This window comes from Pseudorca crassidens, chromosome 5 (genome assembly GCF_039906515.1).
Source record: "Pseudorca crassidens isolate mPseCra1 chromosome 5, mPseCra1.hap1, whole genome shotgun sequence".
Lineage (NCBI taxonomy): Eukaryota > Metazoa > Chordata > Mammalia > Artiodactyla > Delphinidae > Pseudorca > Pseudorca crassidens.
In genome coordinates this window covers 88048563-88071139 of record NC_090300.1, presented here as the reverse complement: position 1 = coordinate 88071139, position 22577 = coordinate 88048563, and the positions used below count along the sequence as shown (strand labels likewise).

Genomic DNA, 22577 nt, shown 5'->3' with positions numbered 1-22577 from the left:
TCTTTATGATTTCGTTCCTTTTGCTAACTTTGGGATTTGTTTGTTCTTCTTTCTCTAGTTCCTTCAGGTGTAAGGTTAGATTTTTTATTTTAGATTTTTGTTGTTTATTCAGGTAGGCTTGTATAGCTATAAACTTCCATCTTAGAACTGCTTTTGCTGCATCTCATAGGTTTTGGATCATCATGTTTTCATTGTCATTTGTCTCTAGGTATTTTTTGATTTCCTCTTGGACTTCTTCACTGATCTCTTGGTTATTTAGTAATGTACTGTTTAGCCTCCATGTGTTTGTGTTTTTTATGTTTTTTCCCCTGTAATTCAGTTCTAATCTCATAGCATTGTGGTCAGAAAAGATGCTTGATATGATTTCAATTTTCTTAAATTTACTGAGGCTTGATTTGTGACCCAGGAAGTGATCTATCCTGGAGAATGTTCCGTGCGCACTTGAGAAGCAAGGGTAATCTGCTGTTTTTGGATGGAATGTCCTATAAATATCAACTAAATCTCTCTGGTCTATTGTGTCATTTAAAGCTTGTGTTTCCTTATTTATTTTCATTTTGGATGATCTGTCCATTGGTGTCAGTGAGGTGTTAAAGCCCCCCACTATTATTTTGTTACTGTCGATTTCCTCTGTTATAGCTGTAAGCAGCTGCCTTATGTATTGAGGTTCTCCTATGTTGGGCGCATATATATTTATAATTGTTATATCTTCTTCTTGGATTGATCCCTTGATCGTTATGTAGTGTCCTTCCTTGTCTCTTGTGACATTCTTTATTTGAAAGTCTATTTTATCTGATATGAGTATTGCTACTCCAGCTTTCTTTTGATTTCTATTTGCATGGAATATCTTTTTCCATCCCCTCACTTTCAGTTTGAATGTGTCCCTAGGTCTGAAGTGGGTCTCTTGTAGACAGCATATATATGGGTCTTGTTTTGGTATCCAGTTAGCAAGCCTCTGTCTTTTGGTGGGAGCATTTAATCCATTCACATTTAAGGTAATTATCGATATGTATGTTCCTATGACCATTTTTGTAATTGTTTTGGGTTTGTTTTTGTAGGTCCTTTTGTTCTCTTGTGTTTCCCATTTAGAGAAGTTCCTTTAGCAGTTGTTGTAAAGCTTGTTTGGAGGTGCTGAATTCTCTCAGCTTTTGCTTGTCTGTAAAGCTTTTGATTTCTCTGTGGAATCTGAATGAGATCCTTGCCAGGTAGAGTAATCTTGGTTGGAGGTTCTTCCCTTTCATCACTTTAAGTATATCATGCCACTCCCTTCTGGCCTGTACAGTTTCTGCTGACAAATCAGCTGTTAACCTTATGGGAGTTCCCTTGTATGTTATTTGTCATTTTTCCCTTGTTGCTTCCAATAATTTTTCTTTGTCTTTAATTTTTTGCCAATTTGATTACTATGTGTCTCAGCGTGTTTCTCCTTGGGTTTATCCTGTATGGGACTCTGCGTTTCCTGGACTTGGGTGGCTATTTCCTTTCCCATGTTAGGAAAGTTTTCGACTATAATCTCTTCAAATATTTTCTCGGGTCCTTTCTCTCTCTCTTCTCCTTCTGGGACCCGTATAGTGCAAATGTTGCTGTGTTTAATGTTGTCCCAGAGGTCTCTTAGGCTGTCTTCATTTATTTTCATTCTTTTTTCTTTATTCTATTCCACAGCAGTGAATTCCACCATTCTGTCTTCCAGGTCAATTATCTGTTCTTCTGCCTCAGTTATTCTGCTGTTGATTCCTTCTAGTGTAGTTTTCATTTCAGTTATTGTATTGTTCATCTCTGTTGGTTTGTTCTTTAATTCTTCTAGGTCTTTGTTAAACATTTCTTGCATCTTCTTTATCTTTGCCTCCATTCTTTTTCTGAGGTCCTGTATCATCTTCACTATCATTATTCTGAATTCTTTATCTGGAAAGTTGCCTATCTCCACTTCATGTAGTTGTTTTCCTGGGGTTTTATCTTGTTCCTTCATCTGGTATGTAGCCCTCTGCCTTTTCATCTTGTCTATCTTTCTGTGAATATGTTTTTTGTTCCACAGGCTGCAGGATTGTACTTCTTCTTGCTTCTGCTGTCTGCCCTCTGGTGGATGAGGCTATCTAAAAGGCTTTTGCAAGTTTCCTGTTGGGAGGGACTGGTGGTGGGTAGAGCTGACCGTTGCTCTGGTGGGCAGAGCTCAGTAAAACTTTAATCTGCTTGACTGCTTATGGGTGGGGCTGGGTTCCCTCCCTGTTGGTTGTTTGGCCTGAGGCAACCCAACACTGGAGCCTACCTGGGCTCTTTGGTGAGGCTAATGTCAGACTCTGGGAGGGCTCACACCAAGGAGTACTTCCCAGAACGTCTGCTGCCAGTGTCCTTGTCCCCATGCTGAGCCACAGCCACCCCCCACCTCTGCAGGAGACCCCCCAACACTAGCAGGTAGGTCTGGTTCAGTCTCCCCTGGGGTTACTGCTTCTTCTCCTGAGTCCCAATGCACACACTACTTTGTGTGCCCTCTAAGAGTGGAGTCTCTGTTTCCCCCAGTTCTGTCGAAGTCCTGCAATCAAATCCCCATAGCCTTCAAAGTCTGATTCTCTAGTAATACCTCCTCCCGTTTCCAGACCCCGAGGTTGGGAAGCCTGACGTGGGGCTCAGAACCTTCACTCCAGTTGGTGGACTTCTGTGGTCTAAGTGTTCTCCAGTCTGTGAGTCACCCATGCAGCAGTTATGGGATTTGATTTTACTGTGATTGCGCCACCCCTACCATCTCATTGTGGCTTCTCCTTTGTATTTGGATGTGGGGTATCTTTTTTGGTGAGTTCCAGTGTCTTCCTGTTGATCATTGTCCAGCAGCTAGTTGTGATTCTGGTGTTCTCACAAGAGGGAGTGCTGTAAATAAAGTTTTATTGGAACACAGAAACACCATTTCTTTATGTCTTTTCTACAGCTGCTTTCCTACCACACCAGCTGAGTTGAGTAGTTGGGGCAGAGACTGGCCCACAAAGCCTGAAATATTTACTCTCTGGCCCTTTATTTAAAAAAAAAAAAAAACAAAAACCAATCCCTGTTCTAAAGGGTACAAAGAAGTACTAAAGAATTTTGAGTCATAGAAAATATAGAAGAATGTTTTAATTCAGGTTCTTAGTAGAAATAAATTTATTTATGCTGTGTTACTCCGTACCTAAAATGTCTCAGCATTAGGAGGAATCTTAGAAAACACTAACTCCAACTCCCTACTAACAGAAATGCAGCTAGAAAATTTTGCTTTGTTCTTTGTGAGGAGGTTACGCTGGTAAGTAAAGTGAAAAGAGTAAACAGCTGAGGGAATGATTTACCTATTTATGAGAACTGAGGAAGCAGCCAACATATAGACAAGTATAACTGTGACATAAAGAGAACCAACACTGCTCTGCTGGCATTTGCTATATTAATAATAAATCATTCTTTACTCCCAATTTATTTCAGTAGGGCTAGTACTTGGCAATATGTTCTCAAATTTGAGCTATTCTGGACAAGTAAAAGCAGTAAAACTTAGTTTCTTTTATGTTATAATCCACAAATGTATGTTAATTAATGTTCTCCTTCCTCCAGACACTCTGCATCAGTAAGTTTACTGTTTTTTGTTTTAACAAAAAAATGAACTTCTCTTCTCCATCTTTTATATCTGGAAGTCACTCTATAATTGCACAGGATGAAGTCACTCTATGATTCCACTATAATTCCACTCTATAATTCCTTCAATTCCAAGGAAATGAAGGTTTCACTGGTAGTAGGGTAAAAATCTCAATTGCCAATGATGACAAGTTGAGATATATGTGAAAATCCTGGAGCCATGTGTTTAATGAAATATGCCTAGCTTTGGGAAAATATTGAAATTTGGAGAAATTTGTATTGCACAATTCCTTTTGTAGCTTTTTTCACTGTCCCTTACTGACAGTGAAATGTATAGTATATATCTGTTTGTGTACATAAGATAGATATAGATATAGATATATACCCACACACATACACACACAAACACACACACACACCTTGGTTAGCTCCTAAAATATTTTTAGCATAATACTTTAAGAGGAAAAGTTATTTTTGACAAGAATTACAAATTCACTAGTTGAGTTTATTTTTGTAGATTTTCAATTTTTATTACAAATAGAATTATAAAGTGAATTAAGCTAATGAACATCTCTTAGTAGGCTGGTAAGTCATTCACAGAAAAAGAGTTAGGAAAAAAAAAAGAATGAATTCATTGATTAAAACCCTTGCAGTATAGAAAAGTCCATCTCTTTCTGGAGTCAGTAACTAGCTACTTCTTCTGTCCATGCTTTATTATATCACCTTACTGAATTCTGAAAAGTCAACATTTCTCAATTATCCAATATATTTTTCTTAATTTCAGGTAGTACCATGAACTTGATTAGTTCTTCGAAGGGTTAACTGAGATGGAAAACTGGAAGGTAGATATGCAGCAGAAGAAACAGAGATTGCTTTGTGTGGAGACTTATGCTAAATCTTACTCTGCTCTTTTGGACCAGTACCTCTAAGATGTGCTGCGTTTGTGTCACAAGTTCTAAAAGTGACATTCTTTTGGAAATCCAGGTAAATGTAATCTTAGTGCTATCATTATTTAAATAAAAGCTGTTTTCAAATAACCAAGCTGTCATGATGTCAAACAGGGAATCTACTGTGATAAGTCAGAAGATGGAAAAATGGTGCCAATTGTCACCGAGTAAATGAAAAAATTTTCTAGGAGTTAGACCTTGGGCTGCCTTGTATGTTAATGAACTCTTTAATCCAGCAAATGTTCAAGCTTGATGATTTTTGCCAGAGATGTAGAGATGCCAATACTGAGCAACAAACTTGACCAGATGACTTAATGTCTTTCAGCTAACTCTAATATTCCATAGTTTTATGTTATTGAGTTTCAATTCTTGGGACAAATAAATATTCAGCCATGTGCATTCAAGTACAGAATAATAGGAAGTAAAGACCTTATGAAACACAAATAATTTGGTTGTCAACAAAGACACAGATTCTCCAGATGTGTTGGTTTTGTCTGGATTATTCAATATAAATGTGTTAGAACAACACACTATCTGATTCAGATGTTATGAAAACTTTGGTTATTGACCTATTGACCTATTAACCTATTGGTTATTGGTTATTGACCTATTGGTTATTGACCTATTAACCTATTTGGTTATTGACCTATAGGTAATTGAAATGTATAATCTGTACAATATTGATTGTAGGTAAACCTAGATAGCATAGTCACCATCAAATATTCATTTAATAAGTAATTGTTGCATGTTTCTTATATGCCAGCATTTTGCTAGGCTCTGGGAATCCAATGGTAAATGATAAAGATGTAGTGTTATGGATCATATAGTCTAGTAGAATATTCCATATGATAAAGAAATTAACAATCAAGTGAATAAGAATAAGTGTAAACTGGGATAAATGTCAAGAAGGAGAGCAACATTGTGCTAATATTAAAAATAATTGAGTATTCAGGTGCCACTTCAGAGTATTTTGGAAAGGCCTCTCTGAGGAAGTGAGATCTACAAGATGCAATCATAGGAAAGGGGTGGGGGGAAAGGCAAGCACTACAGGCTGAAGGAACAGAATATGCTAAAAACTCGAGGTGGGAGGTGTTGAAGTATTGAAAAAAGCCAGCAGAGTTGCAGAGTTGGAGTCTGGTGAGCAAGGTAAGCAAGGGCAAGATGGACAAAAGATGAGATTGGAGTCATAGGCATGAGCCAGGTGATACAGAGCCTTGGAAAAAGTTTGAAATACAAGGCCATAGAAAAATTTAAAGCAGAGGATCTATATGATCTGAATTACATTTTAAGAAGGTATCTCTTGCAACTGCTGAAATGAAATGTGAGGGAACAGAAACAGCAGAAGGACAGAGATGGTTAGAAAGCTGTTGCTGCAATCCAAGTGAGCACTGGTCAAGTCTTGGACTCAGGTAAAAAAGAAGAGATAAAAAGAAGTAGAAAGATATAATATTTAGTCTAGAGACAGACTCAATATGATGTGTATGGAGGGTGATGGAAAGAAAAGAAGATCTATTGTTTTTGATTACCTTAATAGGCTCCTAAAGTGTTAATTTTTTTGTTTTTTATTTATTTATTTTTATGTGGCCATGTTCTTAGTTTTGCAGAATTTTTTTCCTGTTTCTACTTTATACTTTTTTCTTTGTTTTGTTTTTGGCTTTTGGTATAGCTTAATATTTTATTAGACAGAGAAGTTCCGTGTTTTATTAATTTACTTTCTTGTCTTGTTGAAGATAGTATTACAATATCTATAACTATATTGCTTTTGGAGTTTATTATATTTGGATTTTCTGAAACTAATTGCATGATGTCATCAGAAAGGGGTTGCACATTCTGCCTGAATAGTGAGAAGGTTTTGTTCGTAGTAGTCTGCTTCCACCTCACTTGTCTAGTGAGGAAATTATTCCAATATTTTATATCTCTTCTTTATCTTTCATAGTATTTCACATGTTTTACAACTGAAATGTATTCTTTCTTATTCCACATGTGAGGCTGTCCAGTGGCTATCCATTTGTACTCTTGTTAATATAGGTTGGCCAAAAAGTGACTTAGGTTTTAAGTAAAAATAAAAGACACATTTTTCATTTTCACCAAGAACTTTACTGAGCAACGTATTAACCCTTTTTTTCTTAACATCTTTATTGGAGCATAATTGCTTTACAATGGTGTGTTAGTTTCTGCTTTATAACAAAGTGAATCAGCTATACATATACATATATCCCCATATCTCCTCCCTCTTGTGTTTCCTGCCCACCCTCCCTATCCCACCCCTCTAGGTGGTCACAAAGCACAGTGCTGATCTTGTGCTATGTGGCTGCTTCCCACTAGCTATTTATTTTATATTTGGTAGTGTATATATGTCCAGGCCACTCTCTCACTTTGTCCCAGCTTACCCTTCCCCCTCCCCATGTCCTCAAGTCCATTCTCTATGTCTGTGTCTTTATTCCTGTCCTGCCCCTATGTTCTTCAGAACCTTTTTTTAAATATATATATTCCATATATATGTGCTAGCGTATGGTATTTGCTTTTCTCTTTCTGACTTACTTCACTCTGTATGACAGACTCTAGGTCCATCCACCTCACTACAAATAACTCAATTTTGTTTCTTTACATGGCTGAGTAATATTCCATTGTATATATGCACCACATCTTCTTTATCCATTCATCTGTGGATGGACACTTAGGTTGCTTCCACGTCCTGGCTATTGTAGACAGAGCTGCAGTGAACATTGTGGTACATGACTCTTTTTGAATTATGGTTTTCTCAGGGTATATGCCCAGTAGTGGGATTGCTGGGTCATATAGTAGTTCTATTTTTAGTTTTTTAAGGAACTTCCATACTGTTCTCGATAGTGGCTGTATCAATTTATATTCCCACCAACAGTGCAAGAGGGTTCCCTTTTCTCCACAGCCTCTCCAGCATTTATTGTTTGTAGAGTTTTTGATGATGGCCATTCTGACTGGTGTGAGATGGTATCTCATTGTAGTTTTGATTTGCATTTCTCTGATGATTAGTGATGTTGAGCATCCTTTCATGCGTTTTATGGCAATCTGTATATCTTCCTTGGAGAAATGTCTATTTAGGTCTTCTGCCCATTTTTGGATTGGCTTGTTTTTTTGATATTGAGCTTCATGAGCTGCTTGTAAATTTTGCAGATTAATCCATTGTCACTTGCTTTATTTGCAGATATTTTCTCCCATTCTTAGGGTTGTCTTTTCATCTTGTTTATGGTTTCCTTTGTTGTGCAAAAACTTTTAACTTTCATTAGGTCCCATTTGTTTATTTTTGTTTTTATTTCCCTTTCTCTAAGAGGTGGGTCAAAAAGGATCTTACTGAGATTTATGTCATAGAGTGTTCTGCCTATGTTTTCCTCTAAGAGTTTTATAGTGTCTGGCCTTACATTTAGGTCTTTAATCCATTTTGAGTTTATTTTTGTGTATGGTGTTAGGGAGTGTTCTAATTTCATTCTTTTACATGTAGCTGTTCAGTTTTCCCAGCACCACTTATTGAAGAGGCAGTCTTTTCTCCATTGTATATTCTTGCCTCCTTTATCAAAGATAAGGTGACCATATGTGCATGGGTTTACCTCTGGGCTTTCTATCCTGTTCCATTGATCTATATTTCTGTCTTTGTGCCAGGAGCATACTGTCTTGATTACTGTAGCTTTGTAGTTTAGTCTGAAGTGTGAGAGCCTGATTCTTCTAGCTCTGTTTTTATTCCTCAAGATTGCTTTGGCTGTTTGGTGTCTTTTGTGTTTCCATACAAATTGTGAAATTTTTTGTTGTAGTTCTGTGAAAAATGCCAGTGGTAGTTTGATAGGGATTGCATTGAATCTGTAGATTGCTTTGGGTAGTAGAGTCATTTTCACAGTGTTGATTCTTCCAGTCCAAGAACATGGTATATCTCTCCATCTATTTGTATCATCTTTAATTTCTTTCATCAGTGTCTTATAATTTTCTGCATACAGGTCTTTTGTCTCCTTAGGTAGGTTTATTCCTAGGTATTTTATTCTTTTTGTTGCAATGGTAAATCGGAGTGTTTCCTTAATTTCTCTTTCAGATTTTTCATCATTAGTGTATAGGAATGCAAGAGACTTCTGTGCATTAATTTTGTATCCTGCAACTTACCAAATTCTTTGAGTAGCTCTAGTAGTTTTCTGGTAGAGTCGTTAGGATTCTCTGTGTATAGTATCATGTCATCTGCAAACAGTGACAGCTTTAGTTCGTCTTTTCTGATTTGGATTCCTTTTATTTCTTTTTCTTCTCTGATTGCCGTGGCTAAAACTTCCAAATCTATGTTGAATAACAGTGGTGAGAGTGGGCAACGTTGTCTTGCTCCTGATCTTAGTGGTAATGGTTTCAGTTTTTCACCATTGAGAACAATATGGGCTGTGGGTTTGTCATATATGGCCTTTATTATGTAGAGGTAAGTTCCCTCTATGCCTACTTTCTGGAGCGTTTTTATCATAAATGGATATTGAATTTTGTCAAAAGCTCTTTCTGCATCTATTGAGATGATCATATGGTTTTTATCCTTTAATTTGTTAATATGGTTTATCACATTGATTAATTTGCATATATTGAAGAATCCTTGCATTCCTGGAATAAACCCCACTTGATCATGGTGCATGATCCTTTTAATGTTCTGTTGGATTCTGTTTGCTAGTATTTTGTTGAGGATTTTTGTTCATCAGTGATATTGGCCTGTAGCTTTCTTTCTTTGCGACATCTTTGTCTGGTTTTGGTAACAGGGTTATTGTGGCCTCATAGAATGATTTTGGAGTGTTCCTCTCTCTTCTATATTTTGGAAGAGTTTGAGAACGATAGGTGTTAGCTCTTCTCTAAATGTTTGACAGAATTCACCTGTGAAGCCATCTGATCTGGGGCTTTTGTTTGTTGGAAGATTTTTAATCACAGTCTCAATTTCAGTACTTGTGATTGGTCTGTTCATATTTTCTATTTCTTCCTGGTTCAGTCTCAGAAGGGTGTGCTTTTCTAAGAATTTGTCCATTTCTTCCAGGTTGTCCATTTTATTGGCAGAGAGTTGCTTGTAGTAATCTCTCATGATCCTTTGTATTTCTGCAGTGTCAGTCATTACTTCTCCTTTTTCATTTATAATTCTGTTGATTTGAGTCTTCTCCCTTTTTTTCTTGATGAGTCTGGCTAATGGTTTATCAATTTTGCTTATCTTCTCAAAGGACCGCCTTTTAGTTTGATTGATGTTTGCTATTGTTTCCTTCAATTCTTTTTCATTTATTTCTGATCTGTTGTTTATGATTTCTTTCCTTCTGCTAACTTTGGGTTTTTTTTGTTCTTCTTTCTCTAATTGCTTTAGGTGTAAGGTTAGGTTGGTTATTTAAGATGTTTCTTGTTTCTTGAGGTAGGATTGTATTGCCATAAACTTTCCTCTTAGAACTGCTTTTGCTGCATCCCATAGGTTTTGAGTTGTCGTGTTTTCATTGTCATTTGTTTCCAGGTATTTTTTAATTTCCCCTTTGATTTCTTCAGTGATCTCTTGGTTATTAAGTAGTGTATTGTTTAGCCTCCATGTGTTTGTATTTTTTACAGATCTTTTTCCTGTAATTGACATCTAGTCTCATAGTGTTGTTGTCGGAAAAGATACTTGATATGATTTCCATTTTCTTAAGTTTACCAAGGCTTGTTTTGTGACTCAGGATATGATCTGTCCTGGAGAATGTTCCATAAGCACTTGAGAAGAAAATGTATTCTGTTGTTTTTGGATGGAATGTCCTATAAATATCAATTAAGTCCATCTTGTTTAATGTATCATTTGAAGCTTGTGTTTCCATATTTATTTTCATTTTGGATGATCTGTCCATTGGTGAATGTGGGGTGTTAAACTCCCCTACTATGATTGTGTTACTGTCAATTTCTCCTTTTATGACTGTTATCATTTGCCTTAGGTTTGAGGTACTCCTGTATTTGGTGTATAAATATTTACAATCGTTATATCTTCTTCTTGGATTGATCCCTTGATCATTATGTAGTGTCCTTCTTTGTCTCTTGTAATAGTCTTTATGTTAAAGTCTATTTTGTCTGATATGAAAATTGCTACTCAAACTTTCTTTTGGTTTCCATTTGCATGGAATATCTTTTTCCATCCCCTCATTTTCAGTCTGTATGTGTCCCTAGGTCTGAAGTGGGTCACTTGTAGATAGCATATGTACGGGTCTTGTTTTTGTATCCATTCAGCCAGTCTATGTCTTTTGGTTGGAGCATTTAATCCATTTACAGTTAAGGTAATTATTGATATATATGTTCCTAATACCATTTTCTTAATTGTTTTGGGTTTGTTATTGTAGGTCTTTTCCTTCTCTTGTGTTTCCTGCCTAGAGAAGTTCCTTTAGCATTTGTTGTAAAGCTGATTTGGTTTTGCTGAATTCTCTTAACTTTTGCTTGTCTATAAAGGTTTCAATTTCTCCATCAAATCTGAATAAGATCCCTGCTGGGTCGTGTAATCTTGGTTGTAGGTTTTTCTCCTTCATCACTTTAAATATGTCCTGCCACTCCCTTCTGGCTTGTAGAGTTTCTGCTGAAAGATCAGCTGTTAACCTTATGTGGATTCCCTTGTGTGTTATTTGTTGTTTTTCCCTTGCTGCTTTTAATATGTTTTCTTTGTATTTAATTTTTGACAGTTTGATTAATATGTGTCATGGTCTGTTTCTCCTTGGATTTATCCTGTGTGGGACTCTCTGCACTTCCTGGTGTTGACTGACTATTTCCTTTCACATATTATGGAAGTTTTCAACTATTATTTCTACAAATATTTTCTCAGACACTTTCTTTTTCTCTTCTTCTTCTGGGACCCCTATAATTCGAATGTTGGTGCATTTAATGTTGTCCGAGCAGTCTGTGAGACTGTCCTCAATTCTTTTCATTCTTTTTTCTTCATTCTGCTCTGTGGTAGTTATTTCTACTGTTTTATGTTCCAGGTCAGTTATCCGTTCTTCTGCCTCAGTTATTCTGCTATTGATTCCTTCTGGAGTATTTTTAGTTTCATTTATTTTGTTGTTCATCACTGTTTGTTTGCTCTTTAGTTCTTCTAGGTCCTTGTTAAACCTTTCTTGTATTTTCTCCATTCTATTTCCAAGATTTTGGATCATCTTTAGTTTCATTACTCTGAGTTTTTTTTAGGTAGACTGCCTATTTCCTCTTCATTTGTTTGGTCTGATGGGTTTTGCCTTGCTCCTTCATCTGCTGTGTGTTTTTCTGTCTTCTTATTTTGCCTAACTTACTGTATTTGGGGTCTCCTTTTTGCAAGCTGCAGGTTCATAATTTCCATTGTTTGTGGTGTCTGCCCCCAGTGGCTAAGGTTGGTTCAGTGGGTTATGTAGACTTCCTGGTGGAGGGGACCTGTGCCTGTGTTCTGGTTGATGAGGCTGGATCTTTTCTTTCTGGTGGGCAGGACCGCATCCAGTGGTGTATTTTGGAGTGTCTGTGACCTTATTATGATATTAGGCAGCCTCTCTGCTAATGGGTGGGGTTGTGTTCCTGTCTTGCTAGTTGTTTGGCATAGGTTGTCCAGCACTGTAACTTGCTGTTCATTTAGTGGGGCTGGGTCTTAGCATTGAGATGGAGATCTCTGGGAGAGCTTTCGCTGTTTGATATTACGTGGGGTCAGGAGTTCTCTGGTGCATCAATGTCCTGAACTCGGCTCTCCCACCTCAGAGGCACAGGCCTGATACTCGGCCGGAGCACCAAGATCCTGTCAGCCACATGGCTCAGAATAAAAGGGAGTAAGAAGAAAGAAAGGAAGGAAGAAGGAAGGAAGGAAGGAATAAAGAAAGAAAGAAAGAAAGAAAGAGGACGAAAGGAAGAAAGAAAGAAAAGGAAAGAAAAGAAAGTTATTAAAATAAAAGATAATTATTAAAAATAAAAAAATAAAAAGTAGTAAAAAAAAGAAACAAGAGAGCGACCAAACCAAAAAACAAATCCACCAATGATAATAAGTGCTAAAAACTATACTAAAAAAAAAAAGGACAGATAGAACCCTAGGACAAACGGTAAAAGCTAAGCTATACAGACAAACTCACACAAAGAAGCATACACATACACACTCACAAAAAGAGAAAAAGGAAAAAAATATCTATGTATAAAAAAACCAAGGAAGAGAGCTACCAAATCAATAAACAAATCTACAAATGACAATAAACTCTAAATACTAAACTAAGATAAACAGAAAACCAGAAACAAATTAGATGCAGAAAGCAAACCCCAAGTCTACAGTTGCTCCCAAAGTCTACCACCTCAATTTTGGGATGATTCGCGGGAATCTGTTCCCTGTCCAGGCAGGAGGGGGTTAAAGGAGCAGCTGATTCAAGGGCTCTGGCTCACTCAGGCCAAGGGAGGAAGGGGTATGGAATGAGGGGCGAAACTGTGGTGGCAGAGGCTGGCATGACATTGCACCAACGTTGTGCCTGAGGTGGGCTGTGTGCTTTCCCAGGGAAGTTATCCCTGGATCACAGGACCCTGGCAGTGGCAGGCTGCCCGGACTCCCAGGAGGGGAGGTGTTGATAGTGACCTGTGCTTGCACACAAGCTTCTTGGTGGCTGCAGCAACAGCCTTAGCATCTTATGCCCGTCTCTGTTGTTCGCACCTATAGCCATGGCTCACACCCATCTCTGGAGCTCCTTTAGGCAGTGCTCTGAATCCCCTCTCCTCACACACCCTGAAACAATGGTCTCTTGCCTCTTAGGCAGTTCTAGACTTTTTCCCAGACTCCCTCCCAGCTAGCTGTGGCGCACTAGCCCCCTTCAGGCTGTGTTCATGCAGCCAACCCCAGTCCTCTCCCTGGGATCTGACCTCCGAAGCCTCAGCTTCAGCTCCCAGCCTCCACCCATCACAGCAGGTGAGCAGACAAGTGTCTCAGTCTGGTGAGTGCTGGTTGGCACCAATCCTCTGTGCGGGAATCTCTCCACTTTGCCCTCTGCACCCCTGTTGCTGTGCTCTCCTCCGTGGCTCCAAAGCTTCCCCCTCCTCCACCCTCTGTCTCCATCAGTGAAGGGGCTTCCTAGTGTGTGGAAACTTTTCCTCCTTCTCTGCCCCTTCCCAGAGGGGCATGTCCTGTCCCTGTTCTTTTGTCTCTGTTTTTTCTGTTTTCTTTTGCCCTACCCAGGTACGTGGGGAGTTTCTTGACTTTTGGGAAGTCTGAGGTCTTCTGCCAGCATTCAGTAAGTGTTCTGTAGGAGTTGTTCCTCATGTAGATGTATTTCTGATGTTTGTGGGGAGGAAGGTGATATCCACGTCTTACTCCTCTGTCATCTTGAAGGTCTCTTGAACAACGTATTTACATTTTTGTTCCACTACCTTCTGCCATTTTTCAGGCAACGTCATAATTCCATCTTCACAAAATTTTTTATCTTTTTGAGCAAAGAACTGTTCCAGGTGCCTTTTACAGTCTTCCAGGGAATTGAAATATTTTCCATTAAGAGAATTTTGTAAAGACCGAAATAAATGGAAATTCGAAGGTGCCATGTCTGGTGAATATGGCAGATGAATCAGAACTTCCCAACCAAGCTGTAACAGTTTTCACCTCATTATCAAAGAAACATGAGGTATTGCATTATCCTGATGGAAGATTATGCATTTTCTGTTGACTAATTCCAGACACTTTTCATCTAATGCTGCTTTCATTTGGTCTAATTGGGAGCAGTACTTGTTGGAATTAATCGTTTGGTTTTCTAGAAGGAGCTCATAACAGAGGACTCCCTTCCAATCCCACAATATACATAACAAAACACCACCTTTGGATGAAGACCAGCCTTTGGTGTGGTTGGTGTTGGTTCATTTCACTTGCCCCACAATCTCTTCCACTCCACGTTATTGTACAGTATCCACTTTCCATTGCATGTCACAATTTGTTTTAAAAACAGAATATTTTCATTACTTTTTTTTTTCTTTGTGCGGTATGCGGGCCTCTCACTGCTGTGGCCTCTCCCGTTGTGGAGCACAGGCTCCGGACACGCAGGCTCAGTGGCCATGGCTCACAGGCCCAGCCGCTCCGCGGCATGTGGGATCTTCCCGGACCGGGGCACGAACCCGTGTCCCCTGCATTGGCAGGCGGACTCTCAACCACTGCGCCACCAGGGAAGCCCTCATTACGTTTAAGTAGAGAATCACATGCGGAAATACAGTCAAGAAGGTTTTTTTCTCTTAACTTTTGTGGAACCCAAACATCAAAGCGATTAACGTAACCAAGCTGGTACAAATGATTTTCAACACTTGATTTGGATATTTTGAGTATGTTGCCTATCTCCCACGTGGTATAACGTTGCTTGTTCTCAATTAATGTCTCAATTGGATCGTTATCAACTTTAACTGGTCTACCTGACTGTGGAGCATCGTCCAGCGAGAAATCTCCAGCATGAAATTTTGCACACCATTTTTGACACATTTGATCAGTCACAGCACCTTCTCCATACACTGCACAAATCTTTTTGTATTTCAGTTGCTTTTTTACCTTTCTTGAAGTAATAAAGCATCATATGCCAAAAATGTTGCTTTTTTCCTTCCATCTTCAATATTAAAATGGCTACACAAAAATTCACCAATTTTGATAAGTATTTTTTAAGTGCACACTGATATGATGGCTGTCACAATACCATCTAACAAATTTTTTTGAATGAAGTTAAAGACAACTAAGTGCTACTAGAGCCATCTTATGGGAAAAAATGAACGAAACTTTTGGCCAACCCAATACTATAAAAAGCCTTTTAATTTTAAATGGTTGGAAATGGAAAAACAAAATGTGATGTAGCTATACAATGGAATACTATCCTACAATAAAATAAATGAAGTACCAGGGAATTCATAAAACTCAGCAACAATTCAACTCAATTCAAAAATGGGCAAAGGATTTAAAGACATTTCTCCAAAGAAGATATACGAATGGCCAGTAAGAACATGAAAGATGCTTGACCTCACTAAATGCAGTTCAGAATATCTTCTTAAACTCTGAAACTTAAATTTAGAATACTTACCATACAAATCATGGTTTAATGACAGTGATGTACTATAGCTTGATCTTACTTTAATGCATTATATTCATTATGCTTATTGCATATTTTCTTGTCTCTTCAATTGGATTATACGTACATTTTTTCTTTTTTCTACATCCTTCATGTTATCAACAGCTTCTTTTTTTCCAAGTTATATTTATAAGTGTACCACTTTGTTTCTGTGCTTTATTGTAATTTCTCTTAATTTGGAAATTCAGCTTTCTCTTCCATTTGAACATCGTTCCCATTTTCCCTTTCAAAGTTAGATGTACCTGAGAAATTATTTTCTCATAATGAGAAGTCCCATCACTTTGCTATTTCTCCTGACTTCTCTCTCCAAGGTTGTTTGGACATGTTGTTCCCTGGAAAAGAAGAATTGTGATTATTCTGTGTAACTCCAGAAAACAGAATGAAGATTAATTGCAGGAAGTGAGAGGAAGAAAGATTGTAACTCAGTTTGTGGAGACCTTGCTAATAACTGCAACTATGTGGTGGTCTCTGGAAGTGCCCAGGTAGGAGCTGCCCATTTATCAGCTCCTGGAGAAGGAATGCCAACATTGCAGTATCATGTCTTAGAAGAATGATTCCTTCCAGATTTTTCCTGACTCTAAGATTCCATCATTCAGAGATGATTTTTTCAACTCCCCCTCCCCCACCCCATCTTCTTCTCTAGAGTCTATGCAAAAATTTAAATAAAAGAAAATATAAGATAAAATAAAATCAAATAAAATAACACCTCTCTGGCATAGCCACCAAATTAACATCTTCAGGATAATTGCATTTCTCCTCTCTGACCCCTCTTTGACTTTGCACTTTGCACTGGTGGACTTTGTTTCCACCTTTCCAACATGTGCATCCCTTTCTGTTATTATTAGTGCGGTCAGCTCCCAGCACTACAATTAGTCTTAGCTGCATTCTCCAAATCTCATTTTTTATTTTCTATTTTTTTTTACATTTAGCATGAACTGACATGGAGAAATAAATGGCCACATTGGCATTGAGAGACTAACAGGAAGTCTTGCCTTATTCCCATAATTCCTCAAATTTATTTTCCCATCTATCATTTTATTAAGTTGAAATACAATTTCTTACATATCTCTACTACTCAGTTGAAATACCACATTGTGTCATACTTTTCTATTGGGAAAAGAATCCTAGTTTGTCAGGTTAAAGGCTTTTCCTTGATTTAAACCATCTGAATATACTTTCTGCATCCCGTTTTGCTATAATCAGCTTTCACAAGAGTCAGCCCTGTTCCATACCTCTGAGAATACTATACTATGTTCAGTGTCTTAATATAAACTCTGCTGTTCTAGCCAGAATTTAAGTGTGATTAAAGCTCAAGTGTGATTAAATTCTTAATCTGATGCCTAATAGCACATAACAAAAAAGACAGTAGACCTTCTACCCAAATACTAGAAGGTGTAGGAGTAAGATTGAAGTAGGTTTAAGATTGACTCCTTTGAGAGAAGCATTATTTTTTGTTGAACTTAAATACATGTAAAGGTTTCAAAGGTGGAAATTATGTGCTCTTGCAAAGATTTAATGTGTGGTGTGAGAGAGCATATATGGCCTAGGAAAATCCAAATGAGCTCAGAGGTACTTGCCCACTCACTATCAGAATGACCTCATTGTTAACTAGCCACATAGGATCTTCCCTGGATGTTAAATGTTAGAATCATAAAGGCCTTCATGGCTAATGTCACATTTGATTGTTATTGCTAATACATAGTTTGTGGAATCATTCACGCTCTTTATCAGCCTAGTATTTCCAGGATGAAGGATATCATGTATGCAAAATGCCAATGCAGTAACAAGTACACTATAGGCACTTAAAACAAGCCAGGCCCTTCTCCCTCTTACCCCCAAATCCACTCACTAGCTTTCTATTTTTGCCTAAGCTCTTCAGCAATAAAAAATATACCTGGGCAATAAATAATATACATCCTGCCATTTCCATTCTTTAAAGGTGGAAATCCGGAATTGGGCCTCTTTCTTTCAATAGGCTTATCCTGCATTATCTGTTTGAAGACAGAGCCTCTGAAGGGGCTCTCAAGACAAAAGTACTACATCAGCCTTTTATATGGTCTTCGAAAATCATTAAACCTGAAAAAATCTATTTGGCCTATCATGTTTACATATGTCTCACTCATATCTTGCCAGGTTACTTCCTTTCTCAGGAGTTAAATTTGCTTTCCTCTATTCCCTTAATGTTTCCACGTTGAGTGAAAAAAAGCAACATATACATGACACCACCCCTATCATCACCACGTACACACTCAGACACACATACGCACATCTATCTGTAGATTTACAAAGATTATTTTACACTCGATTTCTTTTATACTCTTGCTAAATCAGCATGTTAATTTATTTTCAAGGCTTCTTATATGATTGAATAGATGAAAGCTTGAGAAAAAGTTTTGATTGTTGTGTATGTGTTGGCAGAGGGCAGGGAGGCTATAATCAGCCTTGAAGGAAGCTAATGTCACCATACATACTAGCACACCACAATCTCACATTTCTAGTCTCATGATGGCTGCAAATCTTGGTGAAGTCTAGCCTTTTTTTTCCCCTAGGAGGGAGAAGACTTGAAACTGCACTCCTGAGCTGAGAGGATAGATGGCTGCTAAATTATCTCAAGGAATGTAACAGCAACATTCAGAATGATCCATCATCTTCAATAAGTTGTTTTCTCCTCTCACTCTAGTCCAGTGGGGAGGATGCGTAACATCTTGGAAAGGGGAAAAATACAGGAGTACTTTGGGGGAATTTTTTTAGCAAATATAGTGAAGAGTGAAGTCTGGGAATATAACAATGAGCCAAAATAACAAGTGAGAGCGGTTGCTGAGGAGGGTGTGAGGTGAAGAGGAGGTGGACGTCTAAACTCTGGCAGGTACATATGCATATCAGCACCTCCCCTTCTTTCTCCCTTTACTTTTACCCTGAGTGGAGAAAGACTGAACATTGGAAGAAGGCTGGGAGAAGAGATGTGAGAAGGAGAGACCAAAATCCCAATCGTCTACTCTAGTCCTGGTATCTATGGGTCATTAGGAACCTTGAGCACATAAGCCAGGTAACTTTCTGAAGCTTCTTTAGGGTCTTAATTTTCTTTTTGTCAAAAGAGAAATTTTTGTGCATCTCTTTTACCTCATTTTTTCTGATTTTCTCTTTATTTTCCCAAAACTCTTGTGTACTTTTCATCTGCTATAGAGTTCCTCTTGGGATACCTCATCCAGGTCCCCTGCCATCCTCTGCCAATGCCCAAAGCTCCAAATGACCTCTTCCTTCCAGAGTTCATTACAACTAACACCCAGATTCAGAATGCAGTTCATTTCATTTATGTAGGTATTCAACTGAATTAATTCACATGAAATTATAAAAAATGGAATTTAACGATTCCTGAGTTTCTACTTTTATAATCTAAATGAAATACTAATTGATGGTCTGAATCTAGAATAGATGTTTGGAGGGAAGGCTTTTCCCAAAGTTCTGGTCTTTTCCTACCTCTACCCCTCCCATTTAATGAACCATCTTTGGAATGGTTTGGCTTTGCTTTATCTGCTCACCTTTTTGAGCCCTGGTAAATATTTCTGTATCCCATTGGACTTAGAAACAATTGTAGGGGTAGGCACATTTTCATATAGGCAAATCGCAAATCCAAAAATGGAGAATTTCCTTTTTAATACCAAGATCTGGCTATTAATTTACTCACACATTACAGAGCACAACTTTTAAAGATGGTAGGAAGTTTATCATACATGTTTAATAAATATTCTTTATTTATACTGATAGAAATGCACAAAAGAGCCTAGCAGGTTTTTAAATAATAGTTAAATAAAAATAACCAAGAGCCATTGACTTCTTGCTTCTTTATCTCGCTGTACAAATGTCTGATTTTAATTTTATTCTTTAAATGTATTTTAACTCTCAAAACTGCCATTTATGGTAAATAATACTATAGACACTCAAATATGTTATGTACGTTAATATCTTGACGACCACACCTGTTGTTTATTATTGTCAGGTGAACAGGGTTTTGTGCAATCCTCAGAATAATGCTTTTTCTGTCATCACTCTGCATCTATGTAAGCTTAGTGTAACATGTCATAGATTAGAAAAAACTCTAATTCCACATTAGTTTCTTTCTTTCTTTTTTTTTTTAAATTCACACCTGCACATCTCTGCAGCACATGTCTACAGAGCTCATTTAAAACCCAAGCAGCCTCAAGCACATCTGTTTGGTTCATGCTCTGCTCCAGCTTCAGAAGTCACTCATATGCAAAAACACATGAATATGGGAAATGCTATGTATTACTGGTAGATTTGGAAATCATTAGAAAAAAGGCCTTTATATATAGCAAGATGTTAAAATGAAGTTCTTTGAAACTCATTGTTTAAGCTGAGTTCCCAAAATGTCAGGGACAAAAGAATGGAGGCAAATTCTGAATTAATAGTCCAAAGTGAGATGATGAACCGTCTTCCTAGGATTTGCAAAGGAGACTTGAAAATACTGGTTTTATGACCCTTGACTGACCATATACCTTTAGCCTATAAAGGGGGACACAGAGGCCTAGAGAAGGAAAGTTGGGAATTTGAAAAGGCTTTCCCTAGAGAGATGCTCAAATCGAGTCATGTGTATTCACCACCTTCACCCTCCCAAAAGTGGAGGGTAGGGAGAGCGGGGCTTCATCCTCCCTTTACTAGTGTGAGGAACTTCAGTGGGACCAATCAGAGAGTTTAAGTAACTTTCCTGTAGTTTGAGGAACAGTGAACTTCTGTCTGACACAGACTTGAGGATTGAGCAGGAGGCCATGTCTGAAGCTTCCTGCTTGCATAAGAAGCAAAAAGGGAAGTAGATGTGGCAGGGACAGCCTGCATGCCCAGAGTTTGATGAGCTAAAGATCTGTGAATGTTTCCCATGGATCTAGTGTGGACTCTCTAGAGGAACTTGCTTGGAGTAGTCTTTGATGCACCTTGAGAGAGTTGTTTGGAAGAGCTAGGAGATCTCAGCCAACAGGCCTGAGGCTAATGGAGGAATAAAGTTGCCAGCTTGGGGAGATGCATTTGTACTGTAGAGGGAGCTTCAGGGGGAGATCCCTGGAAATTGAGAAGAGGGGGTGTCTGAGCAATCCACAAAGGACCTGATGAGAGGAGCCAGCACTAAACTACCACAGCTAGATGAAACCTGGGGCAGGTTACAAGGGTACCAGAACAGTAACACCTTTTCTATACAACCATGCTACACACACACACACACACACACACACACACACACACACACCTCTTCCTCCAAAGGATCCAGGAATCACAGCTAATGTTTATTTTTTTAAGGGGATAAGTACTTTTTAAAAATAGGCTTTATTTTAGAGCAATTTTAGGTTCACAGCAGTATTGAGCAATTTCCCACTTACTCCCTGCCCCACACATGCAAAGCCTTCCTCATTATCAATATCCCCCACCAGAGTGGTACATTTATTATAATTGATGAAGTTACATCGACTTATCATTATCGCCTGAAGTCCATAGATTACATTAAATTTCAATCTTGGTATTGTACATTCTGTGGGTTTGGATAAATTTATAATGATGTGCGTCCACCATCATAGTATCAGTATACAGAGTAGTTTCATTGTCCTAAAAGTCCTCTGTGCTCTGCCCAGTCATCCTTCCCTTCTACCAATCCCTGGCAAGCACTGCTTTTTTTTTTTTTACTGTCTCCACAGTTTTTCCTTTTCTAGAATGTCACATAGTTGGAATCAGACAGTATGTATCCTTTAAAGATTGCCTTCTTTCACTTAATAATTGCATTTATGTCTCCTTCATGTTTTTTCATGGCTTGATATTTACTTCTTTTTAGCTTTGAATAATATTCTATTGTCTGGATGTACCCCAGTTTATTTATCCATTCACCTACTAAAGAACATCTTGGTTGCTTTCAAGTTTTGGCAATTATGAATAAAGTTCCCGTAAACATCTTTGTGCAGGTTTTTGTGTAGACATAAGTTCTCAACTACTTTGTTTAAATATCGAGGAGTGTGGTTGCTGGATCAAATGGTAAGAGTATGTTTAGTTTTATGAGAAACCACGAAACTGTCTTCCAAAGTGGCTGTGCCATTTTGTATTCCCACCAGCAATGAATGAGAGTGTCTGCTGCCCCACATCCTTGCCAGCATTAGATTTCTTGTCAGTATTCTGGATTTTGGCCACTCTAATAGATGTGTAGTAGTATCTTGTTATTGTTTTAGCTTGCATTTCCCTGATGACATATGATGTGGAACATCTTTCAATATGCTTATCTGTCATCTGTATATCTTCTTTGATGAGGTGTCTGTTAAGGTCTTTGCCCATTTTTTTATATTGGATTTCTTTTTTTCTTATTGTTGAGTTTTAGGAATTCTTTGTATGTAACAGTCTTTTATCAGATATGTCCTTTGCAGACATTTTCTCCCAGTCTGTGGCTTGTCTTCTCATTTTCTTGACAGTGTCATTCATAGAGCAGAATTTTTTTTTAATTGAAGTATAGTTTTTACAGTATTGTGTTAGGTTCAGGTGTAAAGCAAAGTGATTCAGTTATATATATTTTTTCAGATTATTTTCTATATAGGTTTTTACAAGATATTGAATACAGTTCCCTGTGTTATACAGTAAATCCTTGTTGCTTATCTATTTTATGTATAGTAGTTCATATCTGTTAATCCCATACTCCTAATTTATCTCTTCCTCCCTTTCCCTTTTGGTAACCATAAGTTTATTTTCTATGTCTATGAGTCTGTATCTATTTTGTATATAGATTAATTTGTATTCTTTTTTATATTCCACATATAAGTGATGTCATGTAATATTTTGTCTTTTCTGTCTGAGTCACTTCACTTAGTATGATATTCCATGGAGCAGAAATTTTTAATTTTAAGGAAGTCCAGTTTATCAAGTATTTGTTCACAGATTGTGCTATGGTGTTGTATCTAAAAAGTCCTCACCAAACCCAAAATGATCTAGATTTTCTCCTATGTTATCTTCTAGTATTTTCATAGTTTGT

The 22577-nt window shown here is 37.8% G+C and overlaps 1 long non-coding RNA gene across 1 annotated transcript in view; it reads left to right on the top strand.

The window, feature by feature from the left end:
- LOC137225194 (uncharacterized) overlaps positions 1 to 22577 on the top strand; it is a 390177-nt gene that overhangs the window by 291098 nt on the left and 76502 nt on the right. Inside the window, exon 4 of the long non-coding RNA XR_010943731.1 lies at positions 4361 to 4560. This is a non-coding gene — a long non-coding RNA (uncharacterized lncRNA). The remainder of the gene's footprint in view (positions 1 to 4360; positions 4561 to 22577) is intronic.